Consider the following 19,512-nt stretch of genomic DNA (forward strand, 5'->3'; position numbering starts at 1 on the left):
TCGCATGCATCAGATTGACATTGTGAAGTTATTTGTTAAAAGTTGAAACAGTGCACTCCGTATCACAGCAGACGGGTAGGCAATGTCGTGACTGCACCAGTCACACGTAGGGCTATCCTTTAGTAGTAGCCCTTGTGTCAAACAACTGAGATTTCAGTTTCACTGACTGTTGAAGCACTATTCTCTTTCTATTGCAGTGACCTGTGGTTAAATTCATAAGGAGGTCGACTTTACGTTGGCAGCGTATGGTCAACTTCGAATGTCTACGTGAATCTGACAGTAACTAGATCCTGAATTTAAGGTAAGAGTAGTAAATAAAATAGTTTTTAATACAAGTGTAGGCACTTTGAGGCCGCCTATAGCGCCAATGTAATGTGAATGAGAGTAATTCACGTTCATTCTCGAAATGTGCTTTCTTTCGTCTTCTCATTAGGACGTTATCTTGCTGCTGCGACGGTATCCATTTGAAATCATTCATGAAAGACATTTGTGAGCAGTGTGTGTGTGTGTGTGTGTGGGTGTGTGTGTGTGTGTGTGTGTGTGCGGAGCACTTGCTCACTTGAGGCTAGTAGGGGAGGAAACGGGTCACCTGTTTAAGATACCAACTGGACGTTAACTTAGACTGGTTTATACAAAACGGGAAAATCTATTGCTTGAAAATTAGTGAGCCACTTCATCCCCTAGGGAATTGTTAGGAACTGCGTAAATGGGGGTATTTCTTAGCTGAAAATGTCTTTTGATTAAAGAGAAATTTCCCATTTTCATAACGAAGACCACAAAGGTTCGAGTGTACACCGTCCGTCCAAAAGATTTCCAGACTGATTTTATTCCTTGTGTCCAAGTGGCATCAGATCAGTAACTACGGTGGCAGTTTGAACAAACAACTATAAATAATAGATATGCTTTCGACCAGTCAGTTGTGAACAGGCAGTGTTAAGTAATAAATAAGCACGGTAGTGTGTCTGTCAGCTTTGCTGTGTCACAAATCGCAAAGGAGCAACATATCTAAACCAAATGTTGGAGACAATCTTCAGAATTATTCGAAGAAGAATGTGTGTAATGTCTGTCCCGCACTCCTTGATTTCCGAACAAATGACAGCTGCCCTTTGGGCTCCTGGCGCGACTTTAATGAAATGAAAAGTTCAAATGGTTCAAATGACTCTAAGCACTATGGGACTTAACATCTGAGGTCCTCAGTCCCCTAGACTTAGAACTACTTAAACGTAACTGACCTAAGGACATCACACACATCCATGCCCGAGGCAGGATTCGAACCTGCGACCGTAGCAGCAGCGCGGTTCCGGACTGAAGCGCCTAGAACCGCACGGTCACAAGGGCCGGTGAATGACTAGTCCGACAGCCTTGGTGTGATCCTACAACAACACAATTAAGTGAAGAATGTGTGTCTGACTGTTCGCCAAGACCGAAGAACGTACGATTTTGACGCGCAAGTTGAACAATAACCGAAAGTAGAACATTTATCACCGTTTAATTTGGTGGTATGAACGTCCTGTGGACTGTTCTCGAGTGGGAAGAGACTATGTAAAACATATGAACCAGCACCTTTAACGTTTGTCTATGTTTGATTAATCTAGTTTCGAAACTTTTTGGACTGACATCGTGTAACCTACAAGAAAAAAAGAAGTCCTGGGGTACTCGCCACGATGGAAACTACTTGCAGTGGTATTACCTTCTTAAATAAATAACTGATGGAGAGCCAATGGGTCCAGATTGAAAAACTTACCGAGGAAATATACCACTGTTGTTACTTTAAAGAAAAAGATGAAAGGCCATCTCGTTGATGGAAAACTAGTTCTGCTGGACAAAGGTGATGAAAGAAACTACATGTGGCCTTATTGGAGGGAACATCGGAGTACTCACTGGAACTGATTTACGAGTATTAACGGCTATCCAAGGATTGGCGGTTGGCGAGTCGGTGATTAGACCCGTCCTTCAGTGGAGCACAAGTCCAGTGATAGAAACGCTATGTCATTTGACACCAACGAATCACACGCACATCCATATTATAGATAAATGCATCTAAATTTCCTCCCTAAACTACTGTACGATATTTTCTGTACTTTCTCCCGCAGTCAGGTGAGCTGCTCTGTAGCCGATTCGGCCAATCTGACAGTCAGTTGGCATCGTAACTTTGTATGAGTCATGATCATTGTAGCTGAGATCAAGCACTCCATCACTCTTAATTGTCTCCCTCTTCGTAAGTTCACTAGGCTGGTGTCTTCTCTTTACGAACTGGAGCGTGACGCTGTAAAATTATAAAGTTACTGTTCTGTAGTCTTGCCACAGCGTGTAAGGGAAAGAACTAACCAAAATTTCCTCGTCGACTTCGTTATTTAGGATTCCAGGCTCTGCAACCAGTGGACCAAGACCAGACAATTAAGTTAGTGTTCGTGAGGTGTACTAATAGCTTATGGATGGTATTAGTGTATTCTTTGAGTATTACAAAGTATTTTCGGACAAAAATAGATGTCCATCAGCTGTCAACCTAGTTTAAAAGTTGTAAAGTATCTGATAGAAGCCTATGGAGAAATGTAAAATGGATATGAAGCAGAACGATCATGTTGATTGAAGCTGAGGTAAAACGTATGGCGACAGACTTCTCTTCATCGCAAGAATTTTGAATAAACATTTGTACCATTTATATTGTAATCCTGCTCATGTGTGTGGCAAACATAACAGGTTACACTGAAATCCAAACAACGTACTGCATTGCGAAGGAACTCAGATTTGTTGTACTCGTGACGGGGTATAGCACACACATTTAAGAATCTGGACCATTTAAGAATATGGACCAAATAAAGAAAAAAGTCTAGAAGTACAGCACACACATTTAAGAATCTGGACTATTTAAGAATATGGACAAAATAAAGAAAAAAGTCTAGTAAACATGGTTTGTAAAATGCATAACTTAAGAGCTAAGCAGAAGAGATATGTTACACAGTAGCTGGAGCCCATAGCTCCTTAATATCTGTAACTCATCCTCTATGCTAACGACTTCTTTTCCTTCCCCTATAGGATCCACCTCACTACCATTTACTTTAATCCATTCGTTCTAAATCGCCATACCATAGTCACTTCTCCCTCTCAATAGCTTCTATTAGTTTCTGTTTCATTTCCATCACACTTCTGACGTCTTCGATTCTGGTGTGGTCTAACCTTGAGACCCCAACACTTTGGCTGCAGTTATTCATTTCCATGGATAGCAGTTGATCATCTTTCTTTTCTTATTTCACAAACTTTTAACTCTTACTGACATATTTTTTTGTAAAGCACTGCTTGACGTAAAAAGTGAAACATCCAGGTAGGAAGGAGGAAGCGAAATGAAACTTGTTTTCTTGAGAGGGTATGGTATGTTATTACAGTGATTATAAAATCATGTGAAATTTACAAACAACTTGGCAGTGTAGCCCACATATCAATATGATGTTGTACCAGGCCTGGTCCGTATGCATCTACTGATTCGGCTCGGAAGGGAGTCATAACGCAGTTGCATCCTCTTTTGAGACGAACTGAGCCACAACTGTAGTCACTGGGCCAGAGGTGACGTCAGAGCTGATCCTACTCGTCTTGTATCGAGGACAGATCTGGGGATGTTGCTGGCCATGGGAGGACCGCGACATAACGCAGTGACAAACACTGTATTGAAAATGGCACCACAGTGCTGTCGCATATATAAATACGCCGAAGCACCAAAGAAACTGGTATAAGCATAGATACTCAAATACAGAGATATTTAAACAGGCAGAATACGGCAACGCCTATATAAGACAACAAGTGTCTGTCCCAGTTGTTAGATCGCTTACTGTTGCTACAATGGGAAATTATTAAGTCTTAAGTGAGTGTTATAGTCGGCGCACGAGCGATGGAACACAGCATCTCCGAAGTAGCGATGAAGTGGGGATTTTTCCTTACGACCATTTCACGAGTGTACCGTGAAAATTAGAAATCCGGTAAAACACCAGGTCTGTGACATTGCTACGGCCAGAACAAGATCGTGCAAGAACGGGACCAACGACGACTGAAGAGAATCGTTCCACATGACAGAATTGCAACCCTTCCGCAAGTTGCTGTAGATTTCAATACTGGGCCATCAAAAAATGTCAGCGTGCGAACCAACATCGTCGATATGGGCTTTTGGAGCCTATGGCCCACTCATGTATCCTTGATGACTGCACGACACAAAGCTTTACACCTCGGTTAGACCCGTCAACACCGACATTGGTCTGTTGATGACTGGAAACAAGTTGTCTGGTCGGACGAATCTCGTTTCAAATTGTATCGAGCGGATGGTCGTGTACGGGTATGGAGACAACCTCATCCATGTACACTGCATCTCAGCAGGATGGACCCTGCATCTCAGCAGGGGACTGTTAAAGCTGGGAGGCTCTGTTAAGGTGTGGGGCGTGTGCAGGTGGAGTGATATGGGACCGCCGATACGTCTGGATGCGAGCCTTACAGGTGACACGGACTCAAGCATCCTGTCTGATCATCTGCATCCATTCCATTGTGCATTTTGATGGACTTGAGCAATTCCAGCAGGACAATGCGACACACCACACGTCCAGAATTGCTAAAGAGTGGCTCCACGAATAGTCTTCTAAGTTTAAAGACTTCCGCTGTCCACCAAACTCCCCACACGTGAACATCATTGAGCGTATTTGGGATGCCTTGCAACCTGCTGTTCAGAACAGATCTCCACCCCCTCGTACTCTTAAAGGATTTATGGATAGCCCTCCAGGATTCATACTGTCAGTTTCCTCCAGCCCTACTTCAGACACTAGTCGAGTCCATGCCACGTCGTGTTGCGGCACTTCTGCATTCTCGCGGGGGTCCTACACCATATTGGGCAGGTGTACCAGTTTCTTTGGCTCTTCAATGTATACGAGGACGGACGATGTCCACGACGTACCGCTGCGACGTCAGAGTTTCCCCAATTATTACGTGACCCATCGCTCTGTCTCATGACTACTTCAGTTACACCGCTGTGCCTCTCCAAAACAATGGTAAATAGGTCGCCGCCATATTCGCCGACGATGGTTACCCGAAGTAATACAGAACCGCGTTTCCTCTCAGTACAGTGCGACGCCATTCATCGGCAGTCCATGCTTCCCGGTTAACGGCAATCTGAGGATGGGACGACAAATCCCGTGTTCAGCTGCTGATAGCTTCCGACCAATGGTTCGTGATGACACAGAACGTTGCTAGGAGTCCCTCACTTGTTACCAGGTGGCAGTCGCTTAGAGCGCAGTAAGACACTCCTCCCTCACGGTGGCCAGTCTTTGTCGATCGGAACCTTGACAAGTATGTCTCCCCTTACGTTCCCATATACTCCAACATCGAGCCACACTACCGAATGCCTCCCAAGCTTACATAATGTACAATTCGACAAGCCGGCCAAATGAAGACCACTTCCAAACTCTGTCAGGTGCTGATGACACTGTCTTACACGAGTATGTGGTATGTCAGCGTCATCCACATTGATCACTCAACGTCTGACGCTATTCATGCCCCATATTTACCCTTGGAGAACGGATAACAACACTAAATGCGGACAACAGTAACGCAGTCTGGTGTCCGTTCCTCCTGTCACAAAGAACTGCAACTCTAATCATTTATATGCCAACAAATGAGGTGTACATGTGCGAAGCTATGTTGACATCCTAACATGTCTCTGGAAGCTTTACTTTATTTATTGGGCAGTGTATTATTAAGCCCCCTAAATATTGTTCCACATGATTCTGTGAAGATATCTACAGCTACATGTATATACAGGAGGTAGGCAAAATAATGTGAACGCCTGTACTTACTTGGGAATGGCTTATTAATAAAGGGTTGGACAGCCACAACAACAACAACAATCATTGTATACTCTCCAGTGGAATGTTATGCTACTCTTAGATCATAACCTCTTCTAACTTCTGTAGTGACGGGGGAGGTGGAAATCTGCTCCGAGTTGTGTGCTCCAATACCTTCCACAAGGGTTCGATAATTTTCAAGCTTGGGGGTCTGTGCTGGCCTGGGAAGACGATGCAGTTCAGATGCATGCGCCTCATACCACGATTGTACTCTCTTGACTGTGGGAATGGGTGCATTACGGTCCTGAAAATGGCGTCATTGTTAGGAAACACACTTGAATCACGGGGCGCACCTGATCACATAAAATGTTCACATTACCGTTGGCTGTGACACTGTCTTTGAGAGTAATGATGGGACCAGGAGAATACTGTGACATGGCTGCCCACACCATCACACTTCCACCTCCATGCTTAACCGTTCGAATCAAGCACTCAGGAATGGAGGCTTCTTTTGGCGTTCTCCAGACGTAAACCCGGTCCGAGATTCGAAATAAGGGAAACGTTGGCTAGTCGCAACATATGAAATGTTTCATGTGATCAGCCGTCCAGGATTTATCCTTCTGACACCATGTTTCACGCTTCGTTGCTTTTGTTGTCGTCACTAATGGTTTTGGTGTAGCAGTATACGACATAAGAGAACGAACTGTCGAACGATCAGTCACCTCAGATACCGTTCGAATAGTAAAAATGGCAACATTAAGTCTTTGAACAAGATCCTGAACGCAGGCTTTCCACTACAGTTTACTATTTCTCTGAATATCTAGAAACCTGAACTGTCCAGTTTCACTAATCACAAGCCCATTCTATGAAATTAAAACGTCAGGTTTTGTTGAATTGTGTGTTAGAAACTGTAAAAACTGACTTTTACTATGATTTAACGTTAGTATATTTTTTACAAGCCATGAACTTAGATCATGAACCACACTATTTGAAACCGAACCAGTGTTGCACACAACATCCTAGTGTAATCAGCAAACAGAAATATTTTAGCGTTACCGATAACATTAGACGGCATATCATTTATATAGATAAGAAACAGGAGTGGCCCCAACACTGATCCCTGGGGCACCCCCCCCCCCCCCCCCCACTTGACAGTACCCCATTCAGACCCCACATCACAGCCATTCTCAATATTGTGAATAATGACCTTTTTTGTCTGTTGCTAACCTAAGAGGTGAACCAATTGTGAGCTACTCCACGTATTCCGTAATGGTCCAACGTCCAGAGCAATATTTTGTGATCAACACAATCAAATGCCTTAAAGGAGGGAAAAGAGAATATAGCATTTTCAGTTGTTAAACGACTTCTAAAGCCGAACTGTACATTTGATAGCAAGTCGCGTGATATATAATAATCAATTTTCCTTACACACACAGCCTTTTCAGTAACTGTAGCAAACACTGATGGCATAAAAATAGGTCTGAAATCGTCGACATTATCCCTTTCTCTCTTTTTATAAAGCAGCTTTACTACTGAGTACTTTAATCGGTTGGAAACTGACTATTCCTATAGGAGAAATACAAATACGGCTAAATAGAGGGCTAACATGTGCAGTATTTTAATATTCTGCCAGTCACTTCATCATATCCATGAGAGGCCTTAGTCTTCAGTGATTTAATTATTGATTCAATGTCTCCCTTGTCTGTATCACAGAGGAGTATTTCAGACATAAATTTCGGAAAGGCATTTGCCAAGAGAGTTATTTGGTTCCCTGTAGAAACTAAATTTTTATTTACTTCACCAGCAAATGCTCAGAAAATGATTGTTAAATACTGTACACAAATGTAATTTATCAGTATCAGAAATATTTTACTGCTACCTGACTTTATATCGTCGACCTTGTGCTGCTGACCGGACACTTCCTTCACAGCTGACAATATCGTTTTAATTTTATCCTGTGAATTAGCTATTCTATTTGCAAACGACTTACTCTTTGCTTCCCTAATAACAGTTTTAAGCACCTTACAATACTGTTTCGTAATGGACTACTGCAGCTTGATTGTGACTACTTCTAACATTTTGATATAGGTTCCGCTTTGCTCTACATGATATCCTTATCCCGCTAGTGAGCCACCCAAGCTGCCTATTACTTCTAGTACCCCATTTAGAACGCTCTAATGGAAAGCAAGTCTCAAAGAGCATGAGAAATGTGCTAAGGAAAGAATTATACTTATCATGTATGTTATTGGCACTATAAATATCCTGCCACTCTTGTTCCTTGACAACGTTTACAGAATTCTCTATTGCTGTTGGGTTAACTTTCCTACACACTTTGTAATTACATTTGACATTTGTTTGAGTAAAAAAGCCTTTTAGTGTTAAAATTTATGGATCATTGTCTGAAAAGGCCATTCACGCTTTTATTAACAGAATGCCCATCTAGTAATGAAGAATGAATAAAAATATTGTCTATGTCTGTGCTACTGTTCCCCTGCATCCTAGTTAGAAAAAAAACACTGTGTGCATCAGATCATATGAATGTAGGATATCTACTAACATCCTTTTTCTTGAACCATTATGCATTATATTAAAGTCACTATATATTACTAATTGCTGGTACTTCCTACAAAGTGAATCAAGCGCCCTCTCTAGCTTCACAAGAAATGCTCTGAAGCCAGAGTTAGGGGACCCGTAAACAACAACAACAACAACAAAATGGTTCAAATGGCTCTGAGCACTATGGGATTTAACTTCTGAGGTCATCAGTCCCCTAGAACGTAGAACTAATTAAACCTAACTAACCTAAGGACGTCACACACATCCATGCCAGATGCAGGATTCGAACCTGCGACCGTAGCGGTCACGCGATTCCAGACTGTAGCGCCTACAACAGCTCGGCGACTCCGGCCGGCAAACAACAACAATTAGAAGTTTAGTGTCATTAAATTCAGCTGCCCCTGCACAACATTCAGTATTTGTTCAGTGCAGTGCCGTGATAGGCCTATGTTCTCAAATGGAATACTGTTTTTTACATATATAGCCACTCCCCTACCCCGCAAGGAACCCCTTGAAAAACAGCCAGCTAATCTGTATCCTCGTAAAGGAAGCCTCGGAACTGTCAAATTATTTAAGTGGTGCTCCGACATACCAATAATTTCAGAGTCAACGTTGATAGCAGTTCACTAACTTTGTCTCTAATACGGCTTATATTTTGATGAAATATGCTGATTCCTTCTCTACTTGGAGACATGAAATCCTCTGAAGGTGAGCCCTTAGAAGGACTTCCTTTAATCAGTTATACATATCAGCTGAGTTCAATCTAAGAAAGATGCACCTCTAACACCAACTACTCCGCAGTCACTTCTGCAGCCGTAGTTTTGTGTTGTTTTGACACAATTCGTGTTAATCTACGACGAAATCTGTCATTTAATTTTGTCTTGCGCTCACTGTTATGGTTACATGATAATGTCTTTCCGTGCTTTGTGTAGGGTGTCACGACAGTTGAAACAGTTGGTCTTGAAACATTCAATAAGTTGGGTGTCTTGGTTACTGATGCTCCAGCTAATCGGGCCCTCACAATCTGCCCTCTTTGGAACTTTATTAGGTCTTCCATTGCTCGTGGATCTGGGCCTGTGAATGCAAATACGAAGTGTGTACTACTCGTAAACTACCTGTACTGATGCCTAGTCCATACTGAAAACGCACAGTCTAGAGCGATATGTGTCTTACCTGCGTTGTTGACCGTCAAACATAACCATCCCAGTACTACCACTGTACACATTACGTTGCCTATTCCCTGTACATACTGTGCAGGCCACCACATCGTGCATGGCGGAGGCTGTTTTTTACCACTAATATTCATTTCTATGGGGACATTCAGGCTCCAAAAATGCATGATGAAAACTTCAGCTGTCATTTATTTTCCACAATTCTCGAATTCACCGTAAATTTTAACAATAGGCATTTCCTTTCCAACTCCACTCGAAAATGGAGCCTTAATTTCACTTATCATTTCTACGTGGTTCTTACGCGAGATGTACGTTAGTGACATTAAGCTCATTCTGATGCCAGCAGCAAATGTCGGTTCTCTAAAATTTCTCAGTTACGTTTTACGAAAACACCGTCGTCTTCAATCCAGTGATTCCCGTTAGAGTTCACGAAGACTTCCGCAATACTCGAGTGTTGGTCGAACCTACCGATAACAAATACAGCGGCACGCCTCTTCGATGTCTTCTTTCACTGCGACCTAGTGGCGCTCCCAAGTACTCAAGCAGTACTAACGTGTTCTGTACACGGCATTCTTTATAAAGGAGCTACACTTTTTACAGTCATCCCATTGAACCCCAGGCAACCATTCGCCTTCTACGCAATTGACCTTATGTTCTCGTTCCACGTCGTTCTGCTTTGAAAAGGTACACTTTGTTTTAAATATAGATGAATTATAAATCATAAACATTATTTTTTTTCGATGAAGTTAAGTTGACGTTGCGTATTTCGCAGGCCCGTACTTGTTTTCATTGCGAAATGACACAGCACAAAATTTTTGTCAAATGTAACAAAATACCCGAGAAACTACGATCCAACTCTCTTAAGGGGACCACACCCTCCCTATCTAACCCATGTTAATTTAGGCAAGTCTTTTACCCATTTCAGATAAAAGCTATTTGATTCAGGACTTTAATATTTTACTATATGTTACATGATTCTAATAGAGTCAACTGTACTAAGATCTACTTTATCCATTTTATAGTTTTTAACACATACTTTTTTTAATTTATTAACAAAAAATATTAAGTTTTTTCTGCAGAAAATATTTTTTATGACCTTCCTAGTGGGGGAATATTAATGAATGTAGTAACCGAGGTGGCTTTTTATGTTATGCAGAGTCTCTGAAAATTTCATTCATTAACAATGATAGTTTCTGGTATAATGGGGCATATGTACTGAAAATTTTAGTTTGCGGGAAATTGACTTTAAAGAAAAAACTTATAAAATTTGTTACTTACAGTTAATTAAAACTGTCCTGCTGCATATGATGGCCCTTCTTTTGCCTCTAGCAGGCCTTCCAACTTCTTTTTCACCTTCCTAGATGTTTGTCTTGCTTCCGTGGCCATGTTAGATGCAGAACCTTTTACATCGGCTATCCTCATTTTATAGCATTGCTGCAGCCCAGTGATCATATTTTCACCAGGATTAATTCCCAGCTTTTTCAGTACCAAACACTTTCCAATATTACCACAACTGAATGTAATAGCAGCATCATGAACTCCTAGTTTCATTGTACGCATGCCTACAAATACAGTTTTAGGACGACAGTTCCAAATTATGCTGTTGAAACATTCATTTGGGTTCTGTGCCTGCCCATGCAGACCTTTCATTAGAAGGTCAGGATGAGCCAGGTCTCTGAAAATAGGTTTAATTGCTGTAATAACAGCGGCAGGAAGAGAATGCTGGTGGGAATAAGATTCTCCAGTTGTCTAAGCCCTATTTTATTTGCACCACGAAGTTTCTCCTGATGAACACAATCCATGACACGGCTTATCATCAGTAGAGGATTTATGGTAGAATATAGCCCAAACATCTCTCATCATTGCCTCCAGATTTTCTTTATATCTCCAAATTGCCTGCCCATAGTATACCTGCAAGTTTTGTATTTCACAATGCAGTTGAACAAAACTAACCACGTGTTTGAAAGCGGGTTGTTTACAAACAGCAGAAACAAAAGAATACCGACCGTTGCATTCCAAGCATAGCCAACACACTCGGGAGTAAAAAAGAGTCCCTAACGTGCAATGTAGGGGATATAAAGATCTAAAATATATGCAGAGAAGTGGGTGACAGAAAAGTGGGCGTGGCACATAAACACTCGTGTTAGGAAAATGCTCTTTAAATGCTCTACTAACTTTTTTTCCAGTAAAATCTTTTTCAGAGTACTTAAATAAAACCTTAATGTATCGAAATATAATGAAAACCGAAAATAGATTTTTTTTTATTTGAACCACGGTGTGGTCTCCATAAGACACCGCTACACAGAGGTGGGCTCCAGGCGACTACACACGTTCCCGCTCTCCCGACCTCCAGATGTCGTGTGGCCATTTTCTATATTTACAAAGAATTTAGTTTAGATGGAAGGTAAGCGAAACAGCGACAGCGCCGAGTACACAGAGAAAGTATCCGCTTAACGTGCATGAATGACTATACACAGAAAATGGCCGAGCAGTTCCGAGCAAACTCTCTTAAGACACAGTAGAGGGCTTCATGCAACGACACACATGGGAGCCGTGTAGCCCTCCAGATAGCATACGGACGTTTTACCCATTTGCGAATAATATGGTTTAAATACTGTAGAAAGCAAAGGAAACGGCGATAGCGCCAAGAAAACAGTCAACGTATCTCCTTAATGCGCATGAATAACTTTCTTCAAAAGAAACTGAAACATTTCTAGTGGCGCTCATAAGTTTTTCGACCATTTGATGTGGTCATCTGTATTCGCCTGGTGTGCAGGGACGTTTAATTTACGGGCGTGCAGTGGTATCCGTATTTAAAAGGAAGTAACAGAGGTGGCCGAGCAGCTCATATGGAAAGCTTATTTAACACAATTTCATGCGTCGTGTCACATGTTTCTCATTTTTCAGTGTAAGAATGTCAATAAACAGAAGAATCTTCATGCCGCAGTGTAAAGAGAACCTCCTTGCTTGGGTCTGCTCGAGGTTCAGACGAGCAGGGCAGGCGCGAATAATTCTCTATTTATTTTCCTGTTAATCTTATGACTACTTGAAGAACCCACGCATATTATTTAACGGGATAGTGTAATATAGCCCAAGAAATAATTGTTAAGTTAGGAGAGTAATTAAAAGAATCAGGTTTGAAAGATGTTACATTTTTACGATTCGCTGCTCTTTTTCGACGAATAAATTGCGCTTTAGTCTGTGCAGGAAATTCTGTTTTATGTTACCTTTCGCAAGATTCTTCACTTTATTATAACTCTCACCAAAATAATTCAGCTTATAGTTGTTTCGTTTTTGTAACTCCGCACAAAATGGAATACAATTCTGATACATTGCTTACGAGATCATTAAAACTAGTTTCATACTGAAAATGTAATACTAAGGTAACAGAAATTTCATTTACGTTAGTTATATTTTTGCGTGTAAGAAACGCATTGTCTTCATTAGTTTATAAAAGAAAGTTCTGCGGAATACGTACAATTCATTACAATGTTGTACATCTGTATCTACAAGGATACTCTGAAAATCACATTTAAATGCCTGGCAGGGGATTCATAGAACCACCTTCACAATTCTCTATTACTCCAATCTCCTACAATGCGTGGAAAGAACGAACTCCTATATCTTTCCGTGCGAGCTCTGATTTCACTTATTTTACCATAGTCATCACTTCGCCCTGTGTAGCTCGGCGTCAACAAAATATTTTCACATTTGGAAGAGAAAGTCGGTGATTGAAATTTAGTGAGAATATTCCGTCGCAACGAAAAACGCCTTTGTTTTAGTGATGTCCACCTCAAATGCTGTATCATTTCAGTGACACTCTCTCCCCTATTTCGTGATAGTACAAAAAGCTGCCCTTCTTTGAACTTTTTCGATGCACTCCTTCAATTCTATCTGCTAAGGATCCCACACCGCGTAGCAGTTTTCTAAAAGAGGACGGACAAGCGTAGTGGAGGCAGTCTCTTTAGTAGATCTGTTACATTTTCAAAGTATCCTGCCAATACAACACAGCCTTCTGTGTGTTCCTTCCAGTTTAAGTTGTTCGTAATTGTAATTCCTTAGTATTTAGTTGAATTTACGGCTTTTAGATTAGACTGATTTATCGTGTAATCAAAGTTTAACGGATTCCTTTTAGCACTCAAGTGGATGACCTCACACTTTTCTTTATTTAGGGTCAATCGCCAATTTTCGCGCCATACAGATACATTTTCTAAACCTTTTTGCAATTTGTGTCGATCTTCTGATGACTTTACTAGTCGATAAAAGACAGCGTCATCTGCAAACAACCGAAGACGGCTGCTCAGACAAGGAACAGCAAAGGGCCAACAACACTACCTTGGCGAACGCTAGAAATCACTTCAGCTTTACTCGACGCCCTTCCGTCAGTTGGTACCAACAGTGATCTCTCTGACAAGAAATCACGAATCCAGTCATATAACTGACGATATTACATACGGACGCAATTTCACTACAAGGCGCTTGTGTGGCACAGTGTCAAAAGCCTTCCGGAAATACAGAATACGGAACCCATTTGTAATCTCATGTCAATAGCACTCTACACTTCTTGGGTGTAAAGAACTAGATGCGTTTCACAAGAACGATATTTTCTAAATTTGCGTTGACTGTTTGACAATATACCGTTTTCTTCGATGTAATTCGTAATGTGCGAATACAGTATATGTTTCAAAGTCCTGCTGCATATCGACGTTAATGATATGGGTCTGTAATTTTTTAGCTGATTATTCCTACACCCTTTCTTGAATATTTGTGTGACAATATTTGTTTATGCTAACGTGAACTTTTCACTGTGAGCCCTGTCCGATGTTTACATTTCTCTTCGTTGTGCATAAAATAATATGCAGATTCTCCCTTGACGTCCTTGAAGCCACAACTGTAAGTAACGAATACTAACAGAAGTAAAATCGCAGTTTAGAGGTGGGGAAAAAGGAAGGTTTGAAATTAACACCTCGGTAACGTTAGAGGCAAGGCACTGGTTCAGCTGAAAGAGACGGGGTGCCAGAAGTGGATGTGGCCATTCAAGAATCCATCACAGTATTCCTTCCAGGTGGCACCAACGGTAAGGAATTTAAAGCCCCTTTCATGGGTTACAGATGAAAGCACGTCTACAGCACCTCGACCCACTATATACGACTTTCCTGCAGCGGTGTTCCCAGTGTCAGCAGTTAGCTTCTGGTGAAACTATAGGATGATCTATGAAAAATTTTTGTTCCTGAAGTTTCGTTCAGAGCTATTTTGGTCATATTCAGAGGTGCTCCCGGTTTAGTTGAGTCTTACCGAATTACAGATCAGACGACAGAAAGTGACATTCATACTTCGAACAAGGTATGTGATCAAAAGAGATGATTTTCGTGAAAGGTAAAGCATAATACCGAGTTATCGTTGGTCAAAGGTAAGGGTATCTATCGAGCCTGGAAAGCTATAGTCTAATATCATTACGTTTCATGGCTTTTTATGATCTGTTACAACCGTCCCCATGTTCATATATGAACTCCGATGGCCTCTCTCCGCAACTGTGGATACCTGACCGTCTGTGTAGATAAAATATTTGTTTCGAAAAACATCACTCCATGGTTTCCTGAATGAAGAGCATACTCTGGTACATCTGTTTTTTTACTTTTTTTCTTTTTTACTTTCCCCTGTAGGAAAAGGCTTTTGTTTAGTTGTGAGCCCCATGGTGTTGTTTCCATTTTCTGCACAATATTTCGACGAACGATCCGGCCACTTTCTTCAGGTGCTGCAAGTTTTGCTATTATGTGTACTCGCTGTCTGGACTCCTGTCATCTATTGTTAGTCTCACGCCGCTCTATATAGACGAGGTCGATTCTCGACGTCCACTGCGCCCCTTGATGTTCTTTTGTTTTACAGACCTTACTTTGACACCCCTTGAAACGCAACTTCCCTCAACATTTTTCAACTCTGAGTGATGCGATGGTATGCGAGACTGCCATACATTGAATTTCTTAAGTCCATCTTTACACGTATGGTCACAGGACATCGGCTGTTTAATAGAGGATGTCGGATCAAAACACCTTCAGCTATCTAAATTTTCAATTTTTACTTTACTTGAGCAACCAGTTTCAACTCTATATTACGCCATCTTCAGGCCACCTGACCAACGTGCAGGAAGAATCCCAGCTCTGGTCCAGTCAAAATAAGAGCTAGCATTCAGTGACCGGTATCCTTTCGATCATCACTGATCTCTGTGTTAGTAAGTCTGCTGAATGCTGGCCTCTATTTTGACTAGAACAGAGGTGGAATTCTTCCTACGCGTCTATCAGGTGGCTAGGAGATGGCGTCATTTAGCGTTTAAACTGGTTGCACAAATAAAACAACGTCTGGAAATTTAGACTGCTGAAGGTATTTGATCCGAAATTTTATTTTATTCATTGAGTCCTGGACTTCAAGTGTTATTTAAATTGAAACTTCCTTCCCTATTCACATGGTTTCCTTGCCTCTTTATTTCATTGGACTCCTTGCTTATGATGTCCCAGAAACTTGACGTTTGCAGCATGACACTGGCGTCATCGTATATCATTTCGTGAGTATATTCGAGGAAGCGCTCGTCGATAGCAGCTTTGCTTGGTTGTTTTAGTCGGGTATGTCGCTGACGTCGCCTTCATCTCTCCTCGACTTTTCTCATGGTCTGTCGAAAATAAGACATGACACTTTCGCATGGAATGCTATATGCAGTCGGCTAGTGGAGAAGGATCGTCTTTAACATTACAAATACTTCTGTTTTATCTTAGACGAGGGGAGTGAAGTACAGTGGATGTTCCTATACCGATCTTTTCGGATATTGGGCCACCATAAGGCAGATAAACGATTATTGGCTTCTCTTCCTCGGCTTGAGTGTCGACCTATTTCTCAGGCGTTCTCGATTTTGACCGCTTCGCCCGTTCAGTTTGATGTTCTGAGTACCCATTTCTTCGGAACACCAGTCGTAGGTCATCCGAAGTAAGAGGGATTTCAGGTGTGCCGCAGGGGAGTGACATAGGACCGTTGCTATTCACAATATACATAAATGTCCTTGTGGATGACATCGGAAGTTCACTGAGGCTTTTTGCAGATGATGCTGTGGTGTATCGAGAGGTTGTAACAATGGAAAATTGTACTGAAATGCAGGAGGATCTGCAGCGAATTGACTCATGGTGCAGCGAATGGTAATTGAATCTCGATGTATACAAGTGTAATGTGCTGCGAATACATAGAAAGATAGATCCCTTATCATTTAGCTACAAAATAGCAGGTCAGCAACTGGAAGCAGTTAATTCCATAAATTATCTGGGAGTACGCATTAGGAGTGATTTAAAGTGGAGTGATCATATGAAGTTGATCGTCGGTAAAGGAGATGCCAGACTGAGATTCATTGGAACAATCCTAAGGAAATGCAATCCGAAAACAAAGGAAGTAGGTTAAAGAACGCTTGTTCGCCCACTGCTTGAATACTGCTCAGCAGTGTGGGATCCGTACCAGATAGGGTTGATAGAAGAGATAGAGAAGATCCAACGGAGAGCAGCGCACTTCGTTACTGAATCATTTAGTAATCACGAAAGCGTTACGGAGATGACAGACTTTGCATGATAGACTCTGCAGGAGAGACGCTCAGTAGCTCGGTACGGGCTTTTGTTAAAGTTTCGAGAACATACCTTCACCGACGAGTCAAACAGTATATTGCTCTCTCATATGTATATCTCGCGAAGAGACCATGAGGATAAAATCAGAGAGATTAGAGCCCACACAGAAGCATACCGACAATCCTTCTTTCCACGAACAATACGAGACTGGAATAGAAGGGAGAACCGATAGAGGTACTCAAAGGGTACCCTCCGCCACACACCTTCAGGTGGCTTGCGGAGTATGGATGTAGATATAGATGTAGGTCTGTAATCTCCGGTGAGGTTCTCCTTGTGTCAAAGTGTTCAGCTGTATGGACCAGAGTCTTTAGCACCGAATTTCTTTGTGACGAATGGTGAGGGTTCGAGGCTTTTGTTATTAGTTTCTCCATATTCGGACGATCCTGATTCTGCATCTCTATGTTCAGTTAGTGAAAAGCCGCTCCATTTGCTAGGAAGAACTAGATTAAATCGACGACTGGTGTGGGCCTGTACATCAGACCATTTCTCCGTGCATCTGGAACTGCCATTGTAAACGCATAAAGAGATGGATACATAAATGTTGTATTAGGTGATGAAAAACAAATATTAGATATTTAAAATGTAAGTACAGAAGGAATATCGGCTTACATTGTTCTGTAGAGAAGCAGCGTCAAATAATAGAATAAATAAGTCACGTGGATTTCAAAAATGTTGTGCCCTGTAACAGTCTCAAAAAGAACCTATACATTTCGCTATATTGAATGTACTGGCGTGCTTTAGCTATAAGTATTCTGATTTGTTCGACGTTACAGTTTACATACATTACCGTTAACAGGCTGACAGCAGATTTCTTCAGATTAAATAAAAGTGTAAATTAACTGCAGTTGTTGGGGAATCCAAGCCGAGTGTACAGTTATGTCCTCTATCGTGGAAACGTTAAAACAAGAGGCCTGTAGAGGGCACTAGCGTAGCTTGGACGCATCGTGAACGGCTTAGAAATGCCTGTTTAGTTCACAGATATCTAGATACAGCTACGAACTTGTGGAGTACGATGGCCAAGAAAACAGTGGTTCTTAATTTGCGTCGGTCGTTGAACGTCTTCTCCTTGTTTTTTTTTTCAGATGGACGCAAATTTCTACTTCTTGCTACATTCTGTTCTTTATTCTATGAAGGACTACGCGATTGTTTACAATATTGGGCACCGTAGGATTATCTTGCATCAATTGAAGTCGGAAATTAGATTTACTTCCTATGACTCATCCTTTTAATTATTTGTGTTTCTTGTTTGTTGTTGTGATCTTCAGTCCCACGGTTGGTTTCATGTAGCACTCCGTGCTACTCAATGCTGTTCGAATTTCTTCATCTCCGAATAACTGTTGCAACATATGTGCTTCTCACTCTGCTTATTCTATTCATATCCCTCAACTATTTTTACCGATCCCACACTTCCCTCCAACACTAAGTTCTGAATCGGGTTTTAAAATTCCTTTTAGTTTGTCTCAGTTGCTTCTTTTTATACTTCGTGAAATTATACATTTCATCTACGACCATGCTGTTATATCCGTTATTTTGGGCTATCGAATTTACTTTTCTACTTCTTTAGAAGTTGTGGCAGTATAAAGAATTTTTTTGTTGCAGAAAGAACTGAGTCATTTTTTTATACTGCGTAAGCTGACTCGATACGGCAATTAAAAAAAAAAACTTGTAATCAACAAAACACGGACAAAGTCTTGCAGGAAACTAGAGTAGGAATATTACTGTGATAATCCAGGAAAACTAGTATCAGGCACCAAGATAATTTTTACTGGTTTGTTACATTTCTGCGCTTCGTGGAGGGAGAATGAATTAGGGACGAAAAATGCAGTTGACGTATTTAATCGCCATAAAATCTTACCCCATCATTAGCTACCAATTTCTACGACAGTACTGAATATTTATCGGAAGACGAACAAGAACATTAAGCGTTAAATGATTTACTATAAAACCAATACTTAATATTCGTTTCTTGGCTCGTGTCCTGGGGAAGAGCAATCTACTAACTTACAGTTTATTTCCTCAAACGATAAAATTTTGCTCTAGGGATTCGATTTCAGATCTTTAGAATGTAGATTTATTATCATTCACTGTCTCCAGAAATTTTGACTTATTTGCGTCAGTCACTGCAAAACACTTTTTTCTGTGTTTTTCGAGGTGCTCATCGTCGTTACATGCCAACTGGTGTGTGTTGTCTTGAAGTATGATGTTGGTCAGTTGGTTTAGTACCGTAGAAACTGAAGGAGTCAGCACAGTTTTTGCTCGAAGGCCTTTAGGGTAATTGGGGATCTCCGAAAGGGTATTTTATTCTTGTTCATT

At 41.2% G+C, this 19,512-nt stretch overlaps 1 long non-coding RNA gene across 1 annotated transcript in view; it reads left to right on the plus strand.

Annotated features, from left to right (window-relative positions):
* The first annotated feature begins 247 nt into the window (after positions 1-247).
* The window catches only part of LOC126336718 (uncharacterized), a 48,298-nt gene continuing 29,033 nt past the window's right edge, over positions 248-19,512 (plus strand). The window contains exon 1 of the long non-coding RNA XR_007564987.1: positions 248-301. This is a non-coding gene — a long non-coding RNA (uncharacterized LOC126336718). The remainder of the gene's footprint in view (positions 302-19,512) is intronic.

This window comes from Schistocerca gregaria, chromosome 2 (genome assembly GCF_023897955.1).
Source record: "Schistocerca gregaria isolate iqSchGreg1 chromosome 2, iqSchGreg1.2, whole genome shotgun sequence".
Lineage (NCBI taxonomy): Eukaryota > Metazoa > Arthropoda > Insecta > Orthoptera > Acrididae > Schistocerca > Schistocerca gregaria.